Source organism: Thalia democratica, chromosome 8, assembly GCF_965202585.1.
Source record: "Thalia democratica chromosome 8, ktThaDemo2.hap1.1, whole genome shotgun sequence".
Taxonomy (NCBI): domain Eukaryota; kingdom Metazoa; phylum Chordata; class Thaliacea; order Salpida; family Salpidae; genus Thalia; species Thalia democratica.
In genome coordinates this window covers 26,635,096-26,645,012 of record NC_139172.1, presented here as the reverse complement: position 1 = coordinate 26,645,012, position 9,917 = coordinate 26,635,096, and positions in this window count along the sequence as shown.

The following is a 9,917-nucleotide window of genomic DNA, read 5'->3' as shown; positions in this document are numbered from 1 at the left end:
AGTTTATTAATAAAAATCTGTTTCTGTGTCTGCATGAGTTCATTAATTCCGTTCTTTTGTTGATGCAATTTTTACCGGATTCAAGTATTAGTAAAGCTTCTTTTAAGCACAACCTGCATGTCATAATTCCTGATTTTGGTTTTTTCTCCCTTTGTAATATTTTCCAATTTATTTTGTATTTCTTGTTTTCATTTTTTAATTTATGGGTTAATTTTGAGAGTTCAGTTGCTTGTTTATACTGGAGGTATTTTTTGTCATTTGGATTACTTTTTATTGTTGTGTGTAGATATGCATTGTTTTTGTTGATTACCACTTAGTCCAATGTATATTTTTGTTAAATTATCTGTTTCTATTGTTGCCTGGTAGATTACATTTTCTGCCCTACATTCTCCTCCTTCAAGGGGGAAAGTTTCTTTCTTTCTGCAGTTGCATGATTCATCTTTGTTTACTTTATTGTTGTTTATTACTTTTTTGTTGTGGTTTTTTATTATTGTTTCAATGTTTGACATGCAGCTGTAGCTTAATTTTATATTGTTTTTGTTTAAATATATTTTTAACTTATTATTTTCTCCAAAGTGCTTGTTTACTATTTTTAGAAACTTTTTACCTATGTTTGTTTTTACTGATTTGCAATATGGGGGATTGAACCATATAATTTTTCTTTTCCTGTTTTTTTTTATCTTTAAATTCTTCAATATAGTTAATTTGATAATTGTATCTGTTTACCTTTAAAGCATCATTATAGTCTTTTTTTATGTTGTTGAGTACGTTTTTGTTACTTGAATTATTAGAAAGTCTGGTCTCTACCATTTTTGGGATTTGTTTGAGTATGGTTGGTGGATGGTTTGATTTTGAATTTATGTAACTTATTTTGTTGTTGTCTTTTCTAAATGGGTAAAACGTATGGTTCAGTAGGTTGAAATTTAGGTCTAAGTAGTCAATCTTCCAAGAGGGGTTTTCTATAACTATATTTATGCCTATACTTTTAGTCAATTTGTGTAATTTTTTTCTATTTCTACATTGCTTTTTTTTCTACAGCTATAAGTCCATCATCTCTATATAATCCAATTATTAAGTTTTGTAAGATATCTTTTAATCCCTGCAAAATGTATAGCCCAATTAGTTCACGAATTTCTGCCCCGTGCTTTCCACCCATTGTGATGTCAAAAAGTTTGTTTTCATCTTTGTTATTTTTTCTTTTTATCCATGTTTCTTCTTGGTTATATAAGACAGATTTTGTTGCATTAAAGATTATATTTTTTTGTTGTGTTGTAGTTTGTGTGGTTTTGTTATCAAAATTTAGTGCATCTTTTAATAATTTTTCTATTATTAATAGGTAAAAGTTTCTATATCAAATTTCATTAATTTGTATTTGTGCATTTCTAGGTTTTTGTACCATTTGATTACTTCTTGTGTACTTTTCCATTGGTTGTACTGGTTTGTTTTTCTTAAGTTGTTGTTGATTTTGTCTTATTTGTCCTATGTCAGAATAAAATGGATTTATTAGTCTGGTTTTTGGGTTATTGTTAAAGTCTACTTTGTGGTCTTTCATGGATAAAAAGAAAAAATAACAAAGATTAAAACAAACTTTTTGACATCACAATGGGTGGAAAGCACGGGGCAGAAATTCGTGAACTAATTAGGCTATACATTTTGCAGGGATTAAAAGATATCTTACCAAACTTAATAACTGGATTATATAGAGATGATGGACTTATAGCTGTAGAAAAAAAAATTATATATATATATATATTATATATATAAATATAGAAATGACAACAACAAAATAAGTTACATAAATTCAAAATCAAACCATCCACCAACCATACTCAAACAAATCCCAAAAATGGTAGAGACCAGACTTTCTAATAATTCAAGTAATTAAAACCAATTCAACAACATAAAAAAAGATTATAATGATGCTTTAAAGGTAAACGGATACAATTATCAAATTAACTATACAGAAGAATTTATAGATAAAAAAAGAAACATGAAAAGAAAAATTATATGGTTCAATCCCCCATATTGTAAATCAGTAAAAACAAACATAGGTAAAAAGTTTCTAAAAATAGTAAACAAGCACTTTGGAGAAAATAATAAGTTAAAAATATATTTAAACAAAAACAATATAAAATTAAGCTACAGCTGTATGTCAAACATTGAAGCAATAATAAAAAACCACAACAAAAAAGTAATAAACAACAATAAAGTAAACAAAGATGAATCATGCAACTGCAGAAAGAAAGAAACTTTCCCCCTTGAAGGAGGAGAATGTAGGGCAGAAAATGTAATCTACCAGGCAACAATAGAAACAGATAATTTAACAAAAATATACATTGGACTAAGTGGTAATCAACTAAAAAAACGCATATCTACACACAACAATAAAAAGCAATCCAAATGACAAAAACTACCTCCAGTATAAACAAGCAACTGAACTCTCAAAATTAACCCATAAATTAAAAAATGAAAACAAGAAATACAAAATAAATTGGAAAATATTACAAAGGGAGAAAAAACCAAAATCAGGAATTATGACATGCAGTTTGTGCTTAAAAGAAGCTTTACTAATACTTGAATCCAGTACAAATTGCATCAACAAAAGAACGGAATTAATGAACTCATGCAGACACAGAAACAGATTTTTATTAATAAACTGGAAAGCAGACAAAACTTAAACCAAATCATAATTAAAGTAAAAAATAGGTTATTTTGACGCTAACCTGATGAGATTCTACTAATATACTTTTTTTGGCCTGATTTAATACGCAACGTGCGCTCTAACTTATAAAGTAGAAATCCCCAAGATAACGCTTAAATTATAATTGACTTAAATAAACTAAAATGAATTACTTACTATTTACTAAATGTTTAATAAATCAGTTACCTAATTTAAATTGAGTTCGAATTTGTGATCATGAATATATTTACAATGAAATGCGAAACAAAAAGATGATAAAAAACTGCACAACATTACACTAGAATAACAGAAACTAAACACTACATGTTTAAACCAAACTCAAAAAGTATTGACAACAAGATTGAAACCATTAAAACTTAAGTGCAGCAAAAAGCTGCACTGAGTTCAGACCCTCAATGAAGTCGAGAATAGAAAAACTGAACTGTACTGAACGAACTGAACTCTCTATTAATCGAGACTATCGACTTTATATTGCTTGAGAAAAAAGAAGAAAGTAAAAAAAGAGACAATTACCACTAGAGTGGCACATTTTCTCCTCTTACCCTCGTACTTTAAAAATTTTTTCTTGGTTTTCCGAAAAAGAAACATTAATTTTTTTCATTAACACTTGTAAGAATGCTTAAAACTCCCTATATAGAAAAATTAACAAAAAAACGACCGCCGACTTTTATCTCCTTAGTTTAAAAAGCATTAATTTAAAATACACAAAGTTAATAAAAGTATAATACAGTTTTCTAAATGACAGACAAATGTTTTTTTAAAAAAATTCTTTGCTGCTGGAACTCGCTCCGCCCTTGTACATCTCCACGTCGTTTGACCGGTTTATGCTGATACGTCTCCTCGCCTCACCCAACCGGTCTCTTGGCGCCACGGAACCCGTCTCCTTGCCTCAACCAGCGGTCTCTTGGCCCTACGGAACCGTCTCCTTGCCTCAACCAGCGGTCTCTTGGCCCTACGGAACCGTCTCCTTGCCTCACCCAACCGGTCTCTTGGCCCTACGGAACCGTCTCCTTGCCTCAACCAGCGGTCTCTTGGCCCTACGGAACCGTCTCCTTGCCTCAACCAGCGGTCTCTTGGCCTTACGGAACCGTCTCCTTGCCTCAACCAGCGGTCTCTTGGTCCTACGGAACCGTCTCCTTGCCTCAACCAGCGGTCTCTTGGCCCTACGGAACCGTCTCCTTGCCTCAACCAGCGGTCTCTTGGCGCTACGGAATCCTCTGATCCGTCTCTCCGTACATCTCCTCGTTCCTCTCCTCGTACATAAGGCTCGGTCTCCTCGTACCGCTCCTCGCCGATTCGTTTCTCGGGCCGTTCGTGCGAAAGTCCAAATAGAAATACGTAACACTACTTTATATCAATTTTAAAAACAAGTTAAAACATAAAAAAAGTAACAAGTTACATGCTTTTAGTTAGCAATAACATTTCATTAGTCGATTAGTCTATTTATTTTTATCTTAAAAGTCTTGTATGTTTTAAAATAATTGAAAAACATTTATGGCTCCAATCAATATACAGTAATTCTCTACAAGCTTTAAAATAAAAAACATTTCACATTTTAAACGAATTAGTTGACAAAACTTGTACTGATTTTGAAAACTTTAATATGCTAAATAATTTTAAACAAAATTGTTTTCTTTTTCAGATTTAAATACCGGGTAAGACATTTAATAGCTCGAATGACCTCGTTAAAAATTATTTTTTGTATGTACGGATAGATTTAAAACAACCAAAAAAACATGCCAATAAAGTTTGTTACAAGCAATTAACAAGGTCATTGTAAAAAAAAACTGTAAATATTATACTTTAAAATTTGAACATAACATTGTTGCTAAATATAAAACTAAATTAAGCTTCATAAATTTAAGAAATTTCACTTTAATAACCGATTATGCACTCAAAAACAAGTTTTAATAACCTCATACAAATACTTTTACAAGGACGAACGAAAAAACAACAATGTTTTTACATGCAGTTTAAAAAGTTTATTATCCATTATAGTTCAAATTAAACGGTTGTTTGAAAACAAAACAATTAAACTTTACAGTTGCTAACTTTTATAGACGTTTAAAACTCTTTTTGTTATAATAAAGTTTTATTATTAGAAGCCTTTAGCTTCATTTTAATTTTTAATAAAATGTTTAAAACGATTGAACGATATTTAATTAATTAGACAAAACGCGGAACAACTTGAAAACAAGACAAACTTTGTTTAAACTTGCTCGTACAAGTTTAAAACTCATTTTGAAAAACGCTTCAACAATGAATTGCAATAATATCTACACAACAAATACATTTTAGTTCTAACACCTGTCCATTAGCTTTACCCAAACCACTTTAACATAAAATTCAACACAATAAAGCTAATTACTTTTTGCAAAAAACAACACAAATCTCTCACAAACTCGAACTACTTAGTTGTTTTTCCAACTAGAAATTTTAAACTCATTTTTAAAACTTTACAGACCAGATGACTGGGTTAAATAAATGCCCTTAAATTTATCGAATTTATAATATTATTAAATAAGGTTTATTTTACTCTGTTTTCAAGTCACCATCAACAAAACGTAAAAATTTTAATGAAGGTATCTGTGTTCGATTCCAGCTATAAATAACTGGACGTCCGGGTCATCATGACGCTAACCTGATGAGATTCTACTAATATACTTTTTTTGGCCTGATTTAATACGCAACGTGCGCTCTAACTTATAAAGTAGAAATCCCCAAGATAACGCTTAAATTATAATTGACTTAAATAAACTAAAATGAATTACTTACTATTTACTAAATGTTTAATAAATCAGTTACCTAATTTAAATTGAGTTCGAATTTGTGATCATGAATATATTTACAATGAAATGCGAAACAAAAAGATGATAAAAAACTGCACAACATTACACTAGAATAACAGAAACTAAACACTACATGTTTAAACCAAACTCAAAAAGTATTGACAACAAGATTGAAACCATTAAAACTTAAGTGCAGCAAAAAGCTGCACTGAGTTCAGACCCTCAATGAAGTCGAGAATAGAAAAACTGAACTGTACTGAACGAACTGAACTCTCTATTAATCGAGACTATCGACTTTATATTGCTTGAGAAAAAAGAAGAAAGTAAAAAAAGAGACAATTACCACTAGAGTGGCACAATTTTTCTTGATTTTTTGTTGACATTTGGCTTAAATTGAAAAAAAGTTTTTTTTTAGACAGTTCTTAATTCAACTTATATAAATTTTTAGAATTTTTTTTTACATAGTTTTTAAATACGTTTAAATTTTGACTGTTATGTTAAGTTAACACAAATTAGATTTTGAAATCTTCAGCGACTTTGAGTATTATTATTGTTTTGTTGACTACTGGCTTAAAACCACAACTTTAGACAATTCTTAATTTCATTTAGATAAATTTCAAGGTATAAATATTTTTTTTTTTTTTTTTCAAAAACGTTGGATTCAGTTTTTTTATTGGATTCAGTTTTTTGTTTGACTAATTATATTAATATTAATTCAATCCGTTTTTTTTAAACTAGTACCAATTTTACCTAAATATACTCTGATATGCTTGAATTTTCAAACACGCAACATTTTTGTTTTTGTTTATATTCTTCACGCACGAATAAGTTTTTAAACAAAAGTATAATTAACTAACATTGTTATATGCAGTTTCATATTTTATTTTTGCTTGAAAAGGTCGCAATCTCTTGCCACCGAAACTGGTCGCGAATAAAATATACAACTTGCATAAATCTATTAATAAGCTCTTTACATCCCAGTAAATTGAGCATTCTTTTTTAGTTTAGGCAAATAACTATATAAAAACTATTTATGAAAACAAACATTATTAAAAACAAATACTTTTTAAAACAGAAGAAAACAATATAAATGTCTTTTCTTCATTATTACGTTATACTCATTACAGGCTGTCGCTAGCATCCCCCTGCTTTTTGTGGCTGGTTTATTATGCAGGGTTCTTAACTTTTTGCAACAATACATCAGTAATTTCTTGTCTGCACTTTGTTTTCTTCTTTTGTTAACTTTATTAAATTTGTATCAGTATAAAACTTGACCTTGCGAGCTTTCTCTTAACCGCTTGAATGAATTTTAGCTCAAAACTTCCAATCAAATCTAAACAGTAACCAAGTAAAACTTGATATCCTGTTAAAGTAATACAAATTTTTAAAGCAGGATTAAAAACTTTACTAGGAAATTGTAGACCCGTCATTCTATGTAATTAAAATGAAATAATTAAAAAAAGAATCTATGATCAACTGTACAGTTTTTTTCTAAAATTAAAGTTTAAATAATTCTCAGTTTGGCTTTCGACAGAATCATTCCACCACTTTAGCTTTGTCCGAATTTGTTGAAGGGGGTCTGTCGAATTTTGATGGAAACGCAGTTTGTGCAGTTTTTTTGGATTTAAGTAAAGCATTTGATAGTTTATATAGAAATATCTTACTTCAGAAATTGGAATGTTGTGGTGTAAGATGAAATATGTATTTTCTAATCAGCTCACATTTAGATGGAAGGAAACAGTTCTTTAAAGGATATGAGTCAACCTGTGAAAAAAATGAAGTTCGGGTACCACAAAGCTCAGTATTAGGACCGTTGTTATTCCTAATCCGTATAAATGACTTACAAAATAATACTAATCTTAACGTCCTCAACTTTACAGATGATACATTGGTATACAAGACATTCACAAATGACACTTACTTAAATGACAGTAACAATTTTAACACCGAACTAAAAAAAGTATCAGATTGGCTTATGGGAAACGGACTTAAACTACATCTTAATTAACCAGAAACATGATTCTATATCAATCAAAAAATATTTTTTTGTAAATATAGATCACAATGTAAAAATAGGTAAAACAGTTATAACAAAAAAAATAGCTATAAATATTTGAGAATAATTATAGACAGAAATTTAAAATGGTCAGAACACATAGAAACTATAAAAACTAAACTACAAAACATAGGGTATATTATATAAAACCAGACACTTCTTAAATGAAAAAGCATTACATTTGATCTTTAATTCATTGCTAATCAGCAATGTTAGATACGGCTTGTTGTGCTGGGGAAGAGCAAATAAGAAATGTATAAATTATATCAATGTTCTTATAAAAAGAGCACTTAGATGAACACATTATAAGAAATGTGATGATAGTGTAAGAGAATTAAAGACTAAGAAAAAATACTAGATGTTGAAAGTCTGTACCTATACGAGTTAGGTCTGTTTATGTTTAAGTTAAACAACAATTTGTAATCAGATAACTTTAAAAATTACTATAAAAATGTAAAAAATGTCCATTATTATCAAATCAGGTCTTCAGAAACAATTTTTTTCCTACTTAGACGCAAAAGCAAAATAGGTCATAGATCGCTATCCTACCAAGGACGTAACTTATGGACTGTGCTACCATTATATTTAAAAAATATAAGTCATTTTTAAAAGTTCCAGGATGGACTTAAAAAATATCTTTTAAAAAGTTATTAACAAGGTTATTAATGATCAATGTTACTCGTCTATTTACTTTTGTTTAAGGAGTTAATAGTGTTTGTCATTTAATAAGCAACTTTTTTATCTACTATTTATTTGTTTTTTTTTTCAAAAATTGAATTGTTCAGATACCATAACAGTGGTTAAGTATAGATTGAAACATTTTCTATCTAGTTATTTTGTAGATTGTTTTTAAGATTACTATTTTGAATAAGTTCGGAATACATACAAGTTCCTTGGTTTTTTTAGCATGCCAACGTAAAAATAAAAGTTATACGTGTATATACTTTAACATAAAAATAAGTATTTAAAAAATAATCTAAGATAACTGTTTCAAGAAAATTTATGTTGAAAAATATATTTTTCTGAGTAAATCAAAAAAAAAATCTTTTTTGTGTTTACAAATGTGTTTTGCTTTGTAATACTACAATTTTAGACTTAGACAAGCGTTCAAAAAACAAGTATATCTAAAACAGAAGAAAATTTGTTGTTGTTAATACTATTATTATTTTTTTTTGTTTTCTTATTAGAAGTATAAATTAAACATTACTTGTCTTTTTATTTTCATTTATAAAAGTTAAGTTTAGTTATGGTAGAATTCACTTTTTTAAAGTTATCAAAAAATTATGCAATAGTTTATTTATCTATTCAAATGTGAAATTATTTTTTCTGTTCAGTTAAAACTATTAAACAAAATAAAAATTGACACTTTTAGCACAAAATACTGATAAAATCGAACGTAAAGATATCTTAGCGTATTAAATTTTTACTTTCTTTAAAGAGGTTGTAACCTATCATTCAAGTATTCAAATGTTTGCTATAAGTATTGTTTATCTCCTTTTATAAGTTGATTTAAAGTTATATCTATTTTTTAGTGCTTCTGTTACAAAACAAGTTTTTAAATACATTTTTGTACACAAAATTCAGTTAACTTTCATTTAGTTTTTTGTTTCACTTCGTTTAACTGTCTGTTTTATTACTACAGATTTAAATATTTAAATGATAAAAATTAAACCTAATAGCTCGTAAGAAATTAATAAGCATGTGGTTTACGACTCGATAACCGAAAGGTTCCTTTGTATACAGGTTCTTAGACCAAACTTTTTGAGTGCTTTTCTATCGTTCAATAAACAATATCATAGTGGTAGACTAGCAATTTCCATAGTTTACTATCTTGATAGGCTAGCAATTTGTGACTACACTTGTTGTTGAATCTATATAGAAAAATAATTGTTTCTCAACACCTTGTATGAAAATTATGAATATATATTACATTTTTAAAGTAATAATTTAAGTTAGCTGGTAACAAATTATTTTTACGTTTAAACATAATAAGAAGTAATTCATATAGATACAGACTTTTAGTATTGTTTTTTCAGCTTTAAACTTTCTAACACTATCATCATATTTCTTATAACATGTGCTCGTAATAATAATCTGTTTATAATAACACTGATATCTTATACACTTTTTATTTGCTCTTCCCCATTACAACAAACCATATCTAATATTGCTCATAGACAAAGTTTGCATACTGAATTATCTAAACATTATAAAAAATTGAAGTTTATGAGTTTTTTGTAAAAATTTGAAGTACATGCTTCGTTTAAGTTTTTGAAGTTACTTAATCTTAGTTATATTGTCTCTACAAAGTTAAACTTACTTACTTAAAAATTTATCAGTATTTTTTTAAAGCTTCAATCAAAAAGTAACT